General features: G+C 36.1%; 1 long non-coding RNA gene, 1 other non-coding gene and 1 pseudogene across 2 annotated transcripts; all 3 read right to left on the reverse strand.

The window, feature by feature from the left end:
• Positions 1–1,705: 1,705 nt before the first annotated feature.
• On the reverse strand, positions 1,706–7,342 carry LOC115964580 (annotated as a pseudogene).
• A 5,421-nt stretch (positions 7,343–12,763) lies between these two features.
• Positions 12,764–15,619, reverse strand: LOC115963280. The gene is made up of 2 exons (XR_004085778.1): positions 15,358–15,619; positions 12,764–13,156 (listed from the first exon to the last, which is right to left on the reverse strand). It is a non-coding gene; the product is annotated as an uncharacterized LOC115963280 (long non-coding RNA).
• On the reverse strand, positions 14,017–14,120 carry LOC115966136. The gene has a single exon (XR_004086325.1). It is a non-coding gene; the product is annotated as a U6 spliceosomal RNA (small nuclear RNA).
• Positions 15,620–15,960: the final 341 nt, after the last annotated feature.

Consider the following 15,960-nt stretch of genomic DNA (forward strand, 5'->3'; position numbering starts at 1 on the left):
TAGGATTTTTGTGAATGTTTGAAAGGATTTTTGTGAAATTAGACTAGAGCACTTTCAAAGGTGTCAAGCGTAGGATTTTTGTTAGGGTTGTCCACGGGTTAGGTTGGATTGGGTTTGGGGTTGACTTGTAACCAACCTGACAAAATCGGGTGAATGGAAAATGGACTCGCGGCTGACTGAATATTTGAGTTGAACCCAATGGCACAGGTCATTGGTTGAGCAGGTCGAACTGTCGGGTGATTTCGGGTTTGAATCCCAACAAGATAAAGATCAAAACCCAATGAACAAAGAGATCAAAACCCAAACAACAAAGAAATCAAAATTCAATAACACAAACCAAGACCAAAAATACCAGATCCATGAGACTGAAATGAAAAAGAGGGATATAAGACTAAACCCACACTAACACCACCATTCCTTCGCCCACCATCACTATGTCCACAAGATCAGTACAATTATTTTATTAAAAAAAAAAACAAAAAAAAAACCTTTTTTTTTACTAACCCAGAGGTACAGACTGCACAAGATCATAGGAAGGATTCATAAATATGTGGAGATTCAAGTTAAACTTTTAGTCAACGATGGCGGTGATAGACCTAACTCGGTGACGATGGCAGTAAGGAGGCTAGGGTTAGGGGTGGCAATTTTGATCTCTCACCCTCTTTGATCTCTCTCTCAAATCCCTAATCGTCTGCCGCCGTCGCCTGTTGCCAAGTTGGGCTCTATGCCTCTATTGCCACCCCTAACCCTAGCCTCCTTACTGCCATCGTCACCGAGTTAGGTCTATCATCGCCATCGTTGACTAAAAGTTTAACTTGAATCTCCACATATTTATGAATCCTTCCTATGATCTTGTGCAGTCTGTACCTCTGGGTTAGAATTCGATGGACCCAAAACTAACCCGCAAAACTGAATTTTAAAAATATCCGACTCGTACTCGACCCGTTTGGGCATTCGGATCCGCCCGTGGGTCTGCGGGTCGGATTGGGTCGGACGAGTTGATGGACAGCCTTAATTTTTGTAAATGTTTTTTGGATTTGTGTAAATGTGAAAATTTTATTGGGAATGATTGGCTTAAGGCTCTTTATATCAAGAGGAAGTGTGTTCTTGAACCCAAACTTTAAAATTTTACAAATTTTCTTTAGATTTTCTTTCTCTTGTTTTTTAGTATAATTTTTTGTTTTGGGAGGAGAGAGACATAAAAAGAGAGCAAAATTACATATCGACCCTTCTTTTTAATAGAGGTGGGTGACAGAGCCTTAATAGAGGTAATCTTAAGTGGGCAAAGTATTAAGTTTTAAATCACGAGTAGGTAAAGTGCAAATGGACCAAATCACAGGTGGGTTTACTATAATTTGCCCAAAAGAAAATGCATGCTATTGGGCTCATGAGTCACTAATACTTGCATTAACAAAATGTAGCATTCTTATGAACATATTATTTACCTTCAAAAAGATAAAATCATGTTCCAAATGCACCAATGCTTCTTCTACTATTTTATACCCGGGAGTAGGTAGGGTGCTACTATGGTCACGCTCAGGTAGGAAAGCTACATTAGTCGCCCCCTTCTATCCATTTTTCATTAACCAAAAAAAGAAAAGAAAAAAAGAATAAGAAGGTTTTGAACCAATTGCATATGACTATGTGAATATGGGAATAACAAAAGGTAAAGGCTTGGTCTCCTACAGAATACAATATATACCTACTAATGCAAAAGCTCAAGGGCTTTTAACAAAGTTGGCCTAAACCTATTCACATCAAGCTTCACATTTTGTTTGTCCATATACACTGACTTAAATGCTATAAATCCTTGTTTCTGGATTGAACAAGGGTCCTTAAAAACCACATGGTCAGGACGGTATTGTTGTACCAGAGTGCTCTCTTCTGTGCTTATTTTGTATTCCAAGTACTTTACATTCATATCCTTTTGAGGGCTCTCCATAGTCAGTTCTTGCCAGCCATTCAAAGTCCCCAAAGGGAACTATTTGGATTAATATTGCATTCTTGGGAAGGAAAACAATGTTGGTCAAACCAGCTCCATGAACCCCCATTAACACATCACAAGAATTCACAAGTTTTGCAGATTTTGAAACGTTCAGAGTAGGCTCTGCAACGGTTACCTTGTAGCCCAAGCTACTTGCCATTTTAGTTATTTCGCCAATGTTTGTGAAAGACCGTGTTCTCTTTCTTGAAGTGATTAGAAGCTGTGGCATTTTATGTTGATCATCTCTGAGTTTGATTGCATTGACTCTCTTTAGTGAATAGCAACTTCTTAAGACCAACAATTACACTTGGGAAGCAATGAAACTCTTGTTCTCTGTCAATGTCCATCAACTCATATCTGGACAAGTTCTTTAGGATTGCTTTGAACTTTGCAATCCACCGTTGTCGTTTGTCTGTAACGAGAAATTGTACTTCTCCATTATATTGTCGAGAAGTTAAATATAATGGAATAACCACGTCAGAAAAATCGTGGAAATGATTTCCTGTATATCCCCCTTGAGAAAAAAGGATGGCTGGAACACTGATTTTTTTTGCATGGAGAGATTTCATTGCGACGCGGTAATTTAATCGACCATTCCTTAATTGGATTCATTGCTGCTGGGTCATCTTTTCTAGCATAAGGTCTTGTACTCCATGAGTTATTGTTCCCCGCCAAGATGCTCATTTCAGATGAAACAAGGAAAACTGATGAAGAATTCCCTCGAATCCTAACATCCCCGTCGATATTGCAAATATCACCTCTTCGTTCGGTAACATCGCACAAAGGCTCCATTTTCTTTATAACAGGCTCTGTTTTGTTTGTCACGGGCTCCATCATGTCTGTCATGATTTCTGCAGCTGAAAAATTGACGTATCAGAATAACTAATAAATGGTTAAATTCATCATTTCCTACCCGTTTAAGCTTTTGAGAAATTGAGCTAGAATATTGCGGCTAAATGATTAAATTCACTATTTCTTAATAACTCAAGCAGTCAAGCTTTTGCTTGTCAAGATTGATCAAAGCTAACCTTTAACTGTTTCCTGATAGCTGCTTGTATTTGTCTCTGATAAGTGAGTCAGTGGAGCCAAAGGTGTCGAGTAGGTGCCGCTTGTATCTCTGACCATCAGCTTTTTAAAACCAGCAGCCATAGACAGCTTCAAGTTCACTGTAAAGCATTACAAGATAAGATCCGAAAGAGACATAATATATAAAATATTGACTCCTCAAAACACAGCACTAATATAGATTTAATAAAATCATCAAAATAATTTTGTGTTGTAAAAATTAGATTGGTTAACGTAAGAATGAAGGACATACAAGCTGGTAGAGGACCCAAATAAGGCTTAAACACAGTGCAAAAGCTCAATGCAATAAGCAAGCAACCAAAAAAATGCTCCATATCCCAATTTTTTCTTCTCGTGCTCACTAAAGCTTTTGGCAAGTAGATCATCGTACATCATTTTGGTAGCTAAGCACAACACACGCTTGGTCTGAATCTAAAAGGCCATTCTACAAGTGAAGGCTTTATCTTTGAGGTAAATGAGCATCTAAAGAATCAGGCTATATATATCCTTTTTAAAACTCTAAGTGAACCAACAAAGAAAGTTCAAGTGGACGGCAGAGAGAGATTTGAATTCCATTTTGGTTGACAACTGGAGAGGAGGTTGAGAAGCATTAATATTTTCTATGAATTGTTGCTCCCCACGAAGTAGCTCTTGTCTTGGCAAATTTTAAAAAACACCAAATGAAATCGGACGAAAGCGACTGCAGTTGACTGTTGAAACAAACACCTCTAAATTTCATGATTGATTTGGTGATATTTCGAGCATGATGAGAATGAACAGCAGCTTTGGATTCCAGCTCGAAAGGTATGCACCAACTTAACTTAGAAGAACATGGATATCATAGTTACTAATTGTAATAAAGATATAATGGGTTCAAGTTAATATAATTGGTAAAATTTCTTATTATCAAGTAAGAGATGTAGAGATGTGAAGATACTATAATTAAAATTCTATCATATTTATTAAAAAAGAATTGTAACAATGATACATCTATCTATTTATAATATAATATATGTTAGAAATACTGAATGATTGTATTGTATTTCGTGATCAAAGAATATACAAGAGTGCATTTATATAGGAGGCATATGTGTGCGGTACAAGTAAAGTGTAGTACAAGTAAAGTGTAGTACAAGTGTGCTATACAAGTAATCTAGTTGGGTCTAAAGCCTATAACATAATATATGTTAACAGCCCCCCCCTCAAATTCAAGGTGGATGTGAGACCAGCTTGAGGTTGTCAACCAAATCATGAATGCGTCCCTTAGGAAGTGACTTGGTGAAGATATCTGCAAGTTGATCTTTGGAGGAGACGGAAAAAAGCTTGAGAGCACCATGGACAAGATGATAACGGATAAAATAACAATCAATTTTGATGTGTTTAGTCCGTTCATGGAAGACATCATTGTGAGTAATATGAATAGCACTCTAGTTGTCACAATAAAGAGGAGTAGTAGAGGATGTGGATACACCAAAATTCTTAAGAAGCCATTGTAGCCAAAAGAGCTCAGACGTGGTATCAGCAAGGGCAGAATATTTTGCTTCAGTACTGGAGTGGGCCACAAAGGTTTGTTTCTTACTTCGCCAAGAAATCAAAGAAGAACTAAAGAGAAAGCAATAACCTGTAGTGGACCTGCGATCAGTAGGATCTCTTGCCCAATCAGTATCAGAGAATGCACGGAGTACAAGAAGAGACCGAGCTAAGTAGAAAATGCCATAGAAGAGAGTGTCCTTCAGGTATCGAAGAATGTGCAGAACACCAACATAGTGAGTTGATCGAGGAGCAGACAGATACTGGCTCACCTGATGAACAGGATAGGAGATGTCTGGACGAGTAACTGTGAGATAAACTAGGCTGCTAACCAATCGTCTGTAAAGAGAAGGATTAGACACTGGTTCTCCCCCCCCAAGGGTGTTAGATGCGCATTAAGTTCAACTGGAGTGTCAACAGTCTTGTTGTCAATGAGTCTAGCTCGAGACAAAAGGTCAGAAGCATACTTGGCTTGAGTAATATAAAGACCATCTGTGGAATGAGTAATTTCAAGAACCAAGAAATAGCTGAGATGTCCAAGATCTTTCATCTCAAACTGCTGACTGAGAAAATCATTGAGTTTTTGAATGCCACTGAGGTCATCACCAGTTATGATCATATCATCCACATATAGAAGAAGCAAAATGGTGCCTTTATCAGTACGACGAAGAAATAAGGCAGAATTATACGGACTGGCAGTATAACCCAAGCGAAAGATAGTGGAGCCGAACTTGGCAAACCAAACTCGTGGAGCTTGTTTAAGGCTATAAAGTGCACGTCGAATGTGACAAACCTTGTTTGATTCAACAAAGAAACCAGGAGGAGGTTGCATGTAGACTTCTTCACTCAGATCCCCATTAAGGAAGGCATTTTAACATCCATCTAAAAAAGATCCTATTTATTAGTAGCAGCAACAATTAAGAGGGCAGGAACAGATGAGATACGAGCAACCGGAGTAAATGTCTCTTCATAATCAATCCCATACTCCTGTGTAAAACTTTTTGCAACAAGACGAGCCTTGTAACGCTCAATGGACCCATCAGAGCGAGTCTTGATCTTATAGATCAACTTACAACCAACCACAGACTGTCCAAGAAGGAGAGTGACCAGATCCCAGGTATGATTTTTGGTTAATGCATCAAGTTCCTCTTTTATTGCAATCTGCCATAAAGGGTCAGTGGAGGTCTCACGATAGGTGTGAGGCTCGTGAAGTGTAGTAAGGACAGTGTAACAATGATAGTTAAGTAAATGTGCAGGAATGGATCTTACCTAGGTTGAGTGGCGAGGTGGAATGTCTTGTGGAGGATCTTCAGGCAGAGCAGGAGCAAGGGACCTAGGCTCAAGGTGGGGTAGGTCGTCATCAACCTGTTCATCTTCGACCTATTTAGGAGAAGTATAAAAAATATCTGGAGGTTGAATATAGAAGTCCAATGGAGGATCAAAAGTATTGGTAGAAGGAACAAAAGACTCATTTGGAAAGATTTCTAAAACAAATGAGGTAGTCAGGGAAGAACGAAAGTGAGAGAGTTCAACAAACAATCGGTGTTCCCAAAAGACAACATTACGAGAAACACGAAGACGATGAGAGACAGGATCATAACACCTATACCCTTTTTGAGTTTCGCCATAACTAAGGAAACAACAGAGTCTAGATTGAGGCTCAAGTTTGTTGCGCTCATGAGGTTAAAGAAGAACGAAACAAGCAGATTCAAGGGAGCGAAGGTGATGATAGTTAGGGGGTGACCCAAATAGACACTCATACGGAGTCTGATTATGGATGACAGCGCTTGGAATGCGATTAATCGCATGAACAGCATGAAGAGCAGCTTCACCCCAAAATGGGGCAGGAATTTTGGCAGAAAGAAGAAGAGTACGAACAGTGTCAAGAATATGACGAAATTTTCTTTTGACTCGACCATTTTGCTGAAAGGTACCTGGACAAGTTAGATGATGTACAGTGCCATAGGAATATAATAGAGCTTGAAACGCATATTGAGTATATTCAAGAGCATTATTAGATCGAAAAGTTTTGATACGTTTGGAGAATTGTGTTTCAACCATTTTTGCAAAGTTGTTGTATATTGGTAAAATTTTAGAACGAGATTTCATAGGAAAGATCCGACTATAACGAGAATAATCATCAATAACAACAACAAAATATCGGGATCCACCAATACTAGCAACAGGAGAAGGTCCCTAAACATCAGAATGAATTAACTCAAAAATACTATTAGAAATGGATTCACTGTTATTGAAAGGCAAAGCTGGCTGTTTTCCTAATTGACATGAAGTACAATCAAAATTGTCTTTGGACACAAAACCCAACAGACCCTTAGAAGTTAATTGTTGTACCTGAGAAGATGGTGCATGACCAAGACGAGAATGCGAAAGTGTGAGAGATGGTAAGGAAGAAACTGTAGCAGCTACAACAGAAACAGGAGTAACAGGTGGAAGATGGAGATTGTCCACGGGAAACATACTCCCAACTCTAGGACCGGTCCCAAGCTCTTGCTCCATCCTCGAATCCTGCACAATACACCTAGGATAGTAAAAAATAAGGCGATAACCTAGTTTAGGTAATTGTCCCACAGAGCACAAATTATAGGATAGGTCAAGTACATGGAAGACTCCAGGAACAGAGAGGTTGGAGGTGGAAACAAAACCTAGACTATTCCCATGCATAGTAGAACCATCAGCTATATGGATATTTAGAGGATGTGGTGCAGGGTCAAGTTTGGAGAATAAGGATGAGTGAGGTGTCATGTGATTGCAACAGGCAGAATCAAAAAGTCAAGTTTAAGACTTACCGGTAGAACTGAGAGAGTAGTGGAAAGAGATACATTACCAACCATACAAACAGCTTGAGCTATGATCTCCTATAGTTCAGTGGGGGAGAGGTTGATAATGGATCCAGAAGACTGGGACTCAGTTGAAATGGAAGCCATCGGCGGAGTAGGCTCAGTATTAGCAACAGCAGCAGTAAATTTGTTGCGACGGTAACGAGTCTCAATGGTGTGTCCAGGACGCTTGCAATAGTTGCAGAACTTTTTGTTGGTCTGCTTGCGACGATTGCTAGAGTTAGAGGAATCACTTGATTGCTGAGGTTGCTCTATGGGTGGAGCAGAAGGAGTAATAGCCAAAACATTGAGCTTATTCTGAGCTTGAAGGGTTGCAAGACGAGTTTCTTCTTTAACCAACTCGTTCACAGCAGTATCAAGAGAGGAAGCAGGACTGCGATTTAGAAGCTGACCTCGAATGGGCTCAAAGTCCATGTGAAGTGACATCAGGAATTCATAGAGGCGAAATTCATCTCTAATGGAAGCATATTACTGAGCATCCTTTGAGCATGCCCAAGTTGGATCAGAAAGGTCAATTTGGTCCCAAATGAAGCGAAACTGATCATAGTAGTCATTGATGGATTGCCCTAGTTCTTGCCTAAGTTGATGCAATTCAACCACTAATTGATATTTCATGGATCCGTGAGTAGTGGAGTACCTTTTGGCCAACATATCCCATGCTGATTTTGCATCATCAAAACTGCCCAACAGATTGGAGATGGAGGGAATGAAAGTGTTTCGAATCCATGTGAGGATCATGTGGTTGTGACTATCCCATTCAATCATGAGACCAAGGAAGGCAACATCTTCTTCACTTGCTCCCTTGATAGGAATGGTGATTGCACCAGTATAGTAATGCCAGAGCATGCAACCCTTAAGAAAACTGTGCATAACTTGATACCAAGATAAGTAATTCTTATTTCCCTCCAATATAGTATTGATAGAGCGAGAAAGAAAAATATCATTTTTATCCATTTAGAGACACAATATGCAAAAACAGACTGTAAAAATGAAATCTACGCGAAAAACTGGGTAAGGAGAACTTGGACTGCAAAAGTCAACCCTAGAGAAAAGTCAACGGTCAAAGTCAACGGCCAATAGTCAAAAGTCAACGCGGTCAACGGTTAGCGGATGACGTCAGCAGATGACTGGATGCTGACTCAGCAGATGACTGGATGCTGACGCAGCTAGGGTTGACGCGGCATTGATAACGTCACGGGTGACGTTAGCTGGAGCTGAGGACGGCGCGTGTGGCGCATGGGATGTTGACGCAGAAGTTTCGGCGGCGCGTGAGGGCGCGTGCGGTCTTCGATGACTGCGAGGCTTTCACCGACGGGTAGATCAGCGCAAGACGATCTCAATGATACCTCCAGAAATGTGATCGGAGCAATATTCGCGACGGTGATGACATGTGCAGTGATCTATGCGGTGTAGGATTCCTCAACGACAGCAGCTGCAGGTTCGGAATCCAAAGACAACGGTTGGAAGACATCGGAGGTTCAATGGCGAGAGGCTATGGCGACTGTTGTGATGGCAGAAGCGATGTTGAGAATAAAGTAACACCAATAAAGACAAGACTGCTAAGAAAAGGTCAAAGCAGTGGCTCTGATACCATGTTAGAAATACTAAATGATTATATTGTATTTCGTGATCAAAGAATATACAAGAGTGTTTTTATATAGGAGGCATATGTGTACGGTACAAGTAAGCCTATGTGTACGATACAAGTAAAGTGTAGTACAAGTATATTATACAAGTAATCTAGCTGGGCCTAAAGCCCATAACATAATATATGTTAACAATATAAAAATTGGGTCCTTAAACTGGAGGATATACACAATGGTGACATGTATCCTTTTAAAAATGCATAAAACAATAACATATATAACGTTGGAAAGATTATGCCACGTGGCAAATAATTATTGGTACATGTCAAATTTATTTTGCCATATGTCAACAATAAATTCCACCATTGTAATAAATTTCTACTACAAGCTACTTTAAATACTCTAAATTGTCCTTAAATACACATTAAAAATTCCACCTTTATAATAAATTCTTACATAACATGTAGATAAATACTTAAATATCCATTATTAGCTCATTTAAATACTTAATTTTTTTTCCTTTTTTTCTCTTGGAAACTACTTTACAAAGATTTTTTTTTTAAATATTTTTTATATAAGTAACCTAGAAAAAGTCTTAAAAAATTAATTTATAAAAGTTAAATCCTCAAATTGGAGGATGCACACAATGGTGACATGTTTCCTTTTGACAATGTAGAAAATAATAACACTTATAATGTTGGGAAGTTTACGCCACATGGTAAATAATTATTGCCATATGTCAACATTAATTCCACCATTATAATAAATATCCACTACAAACTCCTTTAAATTTTCCTTAAATATACATTATAAATTCCACCTTTATAATAAATTCTTAAATAGCATGTAGTTAAATACTTAAATATCCATTATTAGCTCCTTTAAATACTCTTTTTTTTTTCTTTTTCTTTTTTTCTCTCGGAAACTACTTTACAAAGAGTTTTTGTTTTTATTTTTATTTTTATATAAGTAACCTAAACAATTCTTAAAAAATTAATTTATATAAGTTAAATCTCCAAACTGGAGGATGCACACAATGGAGACATGTGTCCTTTTGACAATGCATAAAACAATGACACATATAACATTGGGAAGATTACACCACATGGCAAATAATTATTGGTACATGTCAAATTTATTATGCCATTTTCAACATTAAATTCCACCATTGAAATAAATATCCAATACAAGCTCCTTTAAATACTCTAAATTGTCTTTAAATACACATTAAAAATTCCACCTTTATAATAAATTCTTAAATAATATGTTGTTAAATACTTAAATATCCATTATTAGCTCTTTTAAATACTTAATTAATTTTTTTCCCTTTTTTATCTCGTAAACAACTTTACAAAGAATTGTTTTTATATATAAGTAACCTAAAAGGCTTTCTTTTTGGGGAGAAATTATTATTTACACCGAGAGGATTGCTAACATAGTCTTCCCTGACCAATAAGATGATGTCATTTATGCAAATGTATATATGAGCTTCCTAATTAGTACGATGAATAAAAAATAAAAATTATCAGACGATGTCACATTTGCATAAATAAAAACATTTTATTGGTTGAGAGGTTAGGGAAGACCACGTTAGCATTCCTCCTGGTCGACCTAATAATTTCTACTTGGGGGGTGGTGTTGACAAATTAAGAAATGTGTGTACAACTAATTTGTTCACACATTTCTCTTTTTAAGTGTAAACAAAAATAAATAAATAAGAAAAAACGTAGATGTCTTTATTATATATATATATATATATATATATATATATAATTACACCTATTTATTATCACTCTCATTTGAGTTTTTTAAGGAAAAAAAAAAAACATAAACTATCACCATTTTTATTTAAATGGGTATTACCATTACACATTATTTGGGGGATTCTATATTTAAACACACTAAACTTACAATTTTCTATTATACACACCTATTTATTACCATTTCTATTTAAGTTTTAGGGGAAAAATAAATACAAAATAAAAAATAAAGTTATTTATGTCATTTTGTATTCAAAAGGAAAAAAAATTGATTTATGCATTTAAAATTTAAAATATAATACATGAATTAATACAATATATGGATATAAGTCCTTTTGTATTACACAAAAAATAACTGTCAATTTAATGGTTTGTATAACCCATAGGTATAGTTAATGGGTAGTTACATAGAACAAAAAAAGTTAGTAGGATCATCATTTGTAACTCATAACTCTTTGGTTTCTTATATATGTGTAACTTATAGTTACTCATCTCCTATATATATATATATATATATACACACACACACATATATATATTATTGTAATTTTATTAATAAATGATAATTGCACTATCTATAATCTATAATCTATAATATAATATGAAAGTTGGATCTTTAAACTGGAGGATACGCACAATGGTGACACATATCCTTTTGACAGTGCATAAAACAATGACAAATATAACGTTCGGAAGATTATGCCATGTGGCAAATAATTATTGGTACATGTCCAATTTATTTTGCCATGTGTCAACAATAAATTTCACCATTGTAACAAATGTCCACTACAAGCTCCTTTAAATACTTTAAATTGCCCTTAAATATACATTTAAAATTTCACCTTTACAATAAATTCTTAAATAATATGTAGTTAAATAATTAAACATCCATTATTAGCTCTTTTAAATACTCAATTTTTTTTCCTTTTTTCTCTTGAAAACAACTTTACAAAGAAATTTGTTTATTTATTTATTTTTAAGAACACAAAGAAATTTGTTTTTATATAAGTAACCTAAAATACATTTTGGGGGGTTTTTTTTTTGGGGGGGGGGGGGGGGTGTGGCGCGGGGAGTTGAGTAACCTAAAAGGCAAGTCTGACAAGTTTTTTTCTTTGTTTAATTTTTTATACTTAACAATAGCATAACTAAAGACCAAAAGAAACAAGGCATGATAAGCTAGAAACAATGAGAGAAGGGCTAAGATGCATGCTCCTCGACAAAAAAAATTGAAAAGGTTAGAAACACCTTAACAAAAAAAATCCTTGCATTGACAAAAAGGTTGCATGGCTAGTGTGCTACATTGCAACAATATTCACCAATTACTCTTCTCTTGACGTTGAATGATTTCTTGGCGAAGTTGACTAATGCATTGTTGCTGCTTTGGATCCAAGTTTGTAGTATCCATCATGGTAATTTCCAATTCTTTTTTCATTCGTTCTAATTGAAGCTTCTCTCTTAATCTCTATGAGTTCTTGAGTTTGAGGATATGCCCTCTCAAGAACTTTTTTCTCATCGTATTTTTTGTTCTTCTTTTCTGCCATGTCTCATCCAGTATTCCTTAAAGATTCAAAATCAAACTATCATTACCTTTTTGTTTATTTAATCATTCATTTTCATCCTCTATACCCGATGGTCTCACTAAGTCTACAAAGGAAGCATGGGAGACCTCATCTTCCCCTAAATGTATCGATTCTAGAGTAGAAGGAGAAGATGTCGCAGTTGATTTTCTTATCATTTGAGGCTTCCCAATAAGTTCCAGCCATTTTGATTGATGCCTCAAGATATTCCAAAAATGATCAAATTTGAATGGAATAGTTTGGACCTTTAGATATGCTTCCTTTGCCTCATTAATCTAAAAAATTGAAAAATAAAAATTTGATTAGTGAATAGCTAGTGGTGCATTAATGCATTGACACTACGTTGAACAACAATTTTTTATCTTGTTTTGCTAATTCACACCACTTGGATTAGCCATCTCAATTGAAGCTAAGATACCAACAAACTTATTAGTTTGGAGTTGAATTTTTGACCAACGATTCATTAGAGAGTTTGCATTACGTGTTGATGTAAATTTCTTCTTTTTATTGAAGTACTCCCAAACTCTATTCCATTATGTTCCGTGTTTTTGTTCATTCCCTTACTGCATCTAATGAGGAAATGAGCCATGCTGACACAATGAGGCAGCCTTCTTATAGAATGAATTACCACCCCGTTGTGTTTTCTTATTAATGGATCCCATTTGAATTTCAGCTGGAGATTGTTGGTTATGCACTTAATCTTGAGGAGAGTCCATCACAAATTCATTATTCATGATAGACCCCTCTTCTAAGAGTTGTGTGAAGTTATAATCCCCACACATTTGCGAATCCATTCCTTATAACAATAACATCAAAAGCAGTAATATGATGAGAAGTTAGGCAAATCAACTTTAGATACAACAGCAAAAGGATCACAAGGACAGGCAGATTAGTAGAGGACATAAATATCACCAAACATTTAAGCCTTTTGTTGAAGTTTAACTCAAGAAATATGACTATTGAAGATTCATATGGCTCAAATTTGTAGAATACTAATTCTAACAAAACCAATATCCCAAGTCAGATAAACTGTATAGAAGTTAATCTCCAATAAATTGACTTCAAAAATAGAATTTAAAAAAAGAAGAAATTATATATACAAGACAAGAGTGACAGAAATGCACTTCATCATTACGAGAGTGTTTGGCATTAGCTTCAACTTTTAGCTTTTAGCTTTTTGTATAGCTTTTTAAAAGCTCACTTTTTCTCACTTTTTTCAAGATACAATTACTTTAGCACACTTTTAGCAAAAAGCTAGATAAGTTGTTTCCAAATCCTCTTTTTAATGCATACCAAATGAACTCATGGATTCAAAACCACTTAAACTTTCATGAAATTTCACGCTTTAACAATACCAAGCTTTGCTACAAGAGATTCATTATTCACAATGTTATTAGGATGGCTTGAAAAAGTCACAACACTAAATATGGATATGAGGAAAAACATGCAGGAAAGAATCATTGGGAATGTCATGGAATGAATAGATTGAAACAGGGACAATGACAAGTACTCGGCTGGGTATAATTCCTTGGTAGAGAATTTGGGCCCTTTACAGAAAATTCAACATTAGCACAGAACAATTATTTACCTATAAAATTGAAAATCTTAAACTACTAGAGAAACAGACCTAGCCTCACTGATTACCAACAACATCCAATTTTATTGGACCATTTCTCGATTTATGCTTATCATTCTTGTGCAGGGGTCATGCTAATTTTCTTTTTATCATTCCAATTTTATTGGATGAACCCGAAGGGATAGTAGAATGGTAAAATTTAAAGTCTTAGAATCAAGCTTTCTACAATACTAGTAACTTAATAGCACAAGATATAAGACAGCAACTGAGGTGGCCTTTACAATGTCATTTGTCAACAAAATTTTTCAGCATAATCCTTTTATAGTTGAACATCTGGAGAAGTAAATTAATAAGTTCACAAGTTGATTCAATTGACAAAGCTTACTAGTACACTCTTTGACAAAGTTGGCAACAAATTTTGGTTGAAGATTTCATTTCAAAGGAGACAACAACAAAATTTCAGCAGGGGTTTGGGTTTGCCAGTCTGGGTCTTTGTCATGAGTCATGACCTACCGGAAATTCAAATTCTTTGAATCCCTCTAATTTTGTCACCAACCAACAAATAAATGACCAAACGAAATGGTTTTTCTTGGGCTTAATTTGCCAAGTATGCAAGGAATCTTTTGGACAATACTGCATTGCAGTCCTAATGTTAATTATACTTGCTAGCTTGGTCTTCACTACAGGGTAAGGTCTAAAAGTTGTATCTTTGTTATTCTACCAAATTGTAGAAAGAACAAAAAAAAAATGTTTATTTTTTCATACCCCACATATTTGTTCTTGTTCTTGCAGTGAAAAACTTGATTACCTAAAATAAGAGACCGTGTACACCACATCAAGCAAGAGCAGAAGGAAAATCCCTTTCAAGTGAGCCAAACATGATATAACTTCAAAACCTGAAGTTTGTGGTGTATGATAAAGATCTTACTTCAGTGGTAGATAGTTCTAGCATGACTTGTCAGACCTCTATTAATTTCAAGGCTTTGAAGCTTAATTTCTAAGGAATCAACTTCATACCATTATACAGACATCGACAAACAAGCATTGTTAACCAAAGCCTAGAAACTCAGTTACCAAAAGAGCCCCTAACAACATTTAAAATTGAAAAATACCAACAAGAATTACAAAGATTATAAAACATACATCTCAAAGCCAATAATCAGTTATCAAAAGAGAGAAAATAAAAGCACAAACATACAAACCCATACACCCATTAACACAAACAAACCTACATACCCATAGACACAAAACCCACCACCTAGAAAATAAAACATACCTACCAAAACCACAGACCCAGAAAATAAAACAAACCCACACTCCTAGAAAACAAAACATACCCACCAAACCAACACACCCATTATCCATACACACAAAGCACAAAGCAATAAAATTTGGGGAAGAGAAGGAGAAAAGCATTGTACCTGAATCGGTGGGCTTCAATCTATGCCGTGCAAAATACTCCTTCCCTACACTGGTCAAATCGACCACTTATTCTTTTCTAAAAATGGCGTGAACTCGAGAGCGCCAAAATTTACAAAGCGAAGAGATAGAGGTGCTAAGAAAAATAAATACTATTTTCATTTTTGAGCCTCTGGCGAGGAAGAATGGGTCGCCAGTTGTGGCGAGGGCACAATACAATGTTAAAATTGTGGGAGAAAATACTGAGGATGATGTATGAGTTTTTTTTTTTTTTACTTGAAATATTAAAATAACTTCACTGATGCAACGCTCCAAGAGCACTCACAGTAGTGATGTTATATTGATATATTGTTATATTTTAGTTCCTTAAACGTCAAAATTATGCCCTAACAATGGAGTTAAATCTATTTTTTTTAGCTCCATTGTTACAGTGCACATCTATAAATAGATGTGCACTGTTCATGAGAGCTAAACAAAAAAAACATTATTTTACTCCCGAGTGGATTAAAATAATAAAATTTGGTTCTCTCTCTCGGTCACTCCGTGTCTCTCTCTCTTTGTCTCTCAGTCACTCTAGAAGCTCTCTCAGTTACTCCGTGGTTCTC

Source organism: Quercus lobata, chromosome 10, assembly GCF_001633185.2.
Source record: "Quercus lobata isolate SW786 chromosome 10, ValleyOak3.0 Primary Assembly, whole genome shotgun sequence".
Lineage (NCBI taxonomy): Eukaryota > Viridiplantae > Streptophyta > Magnoliopsida > Fagales > Fagaceae > Quercus > Quercus lobata.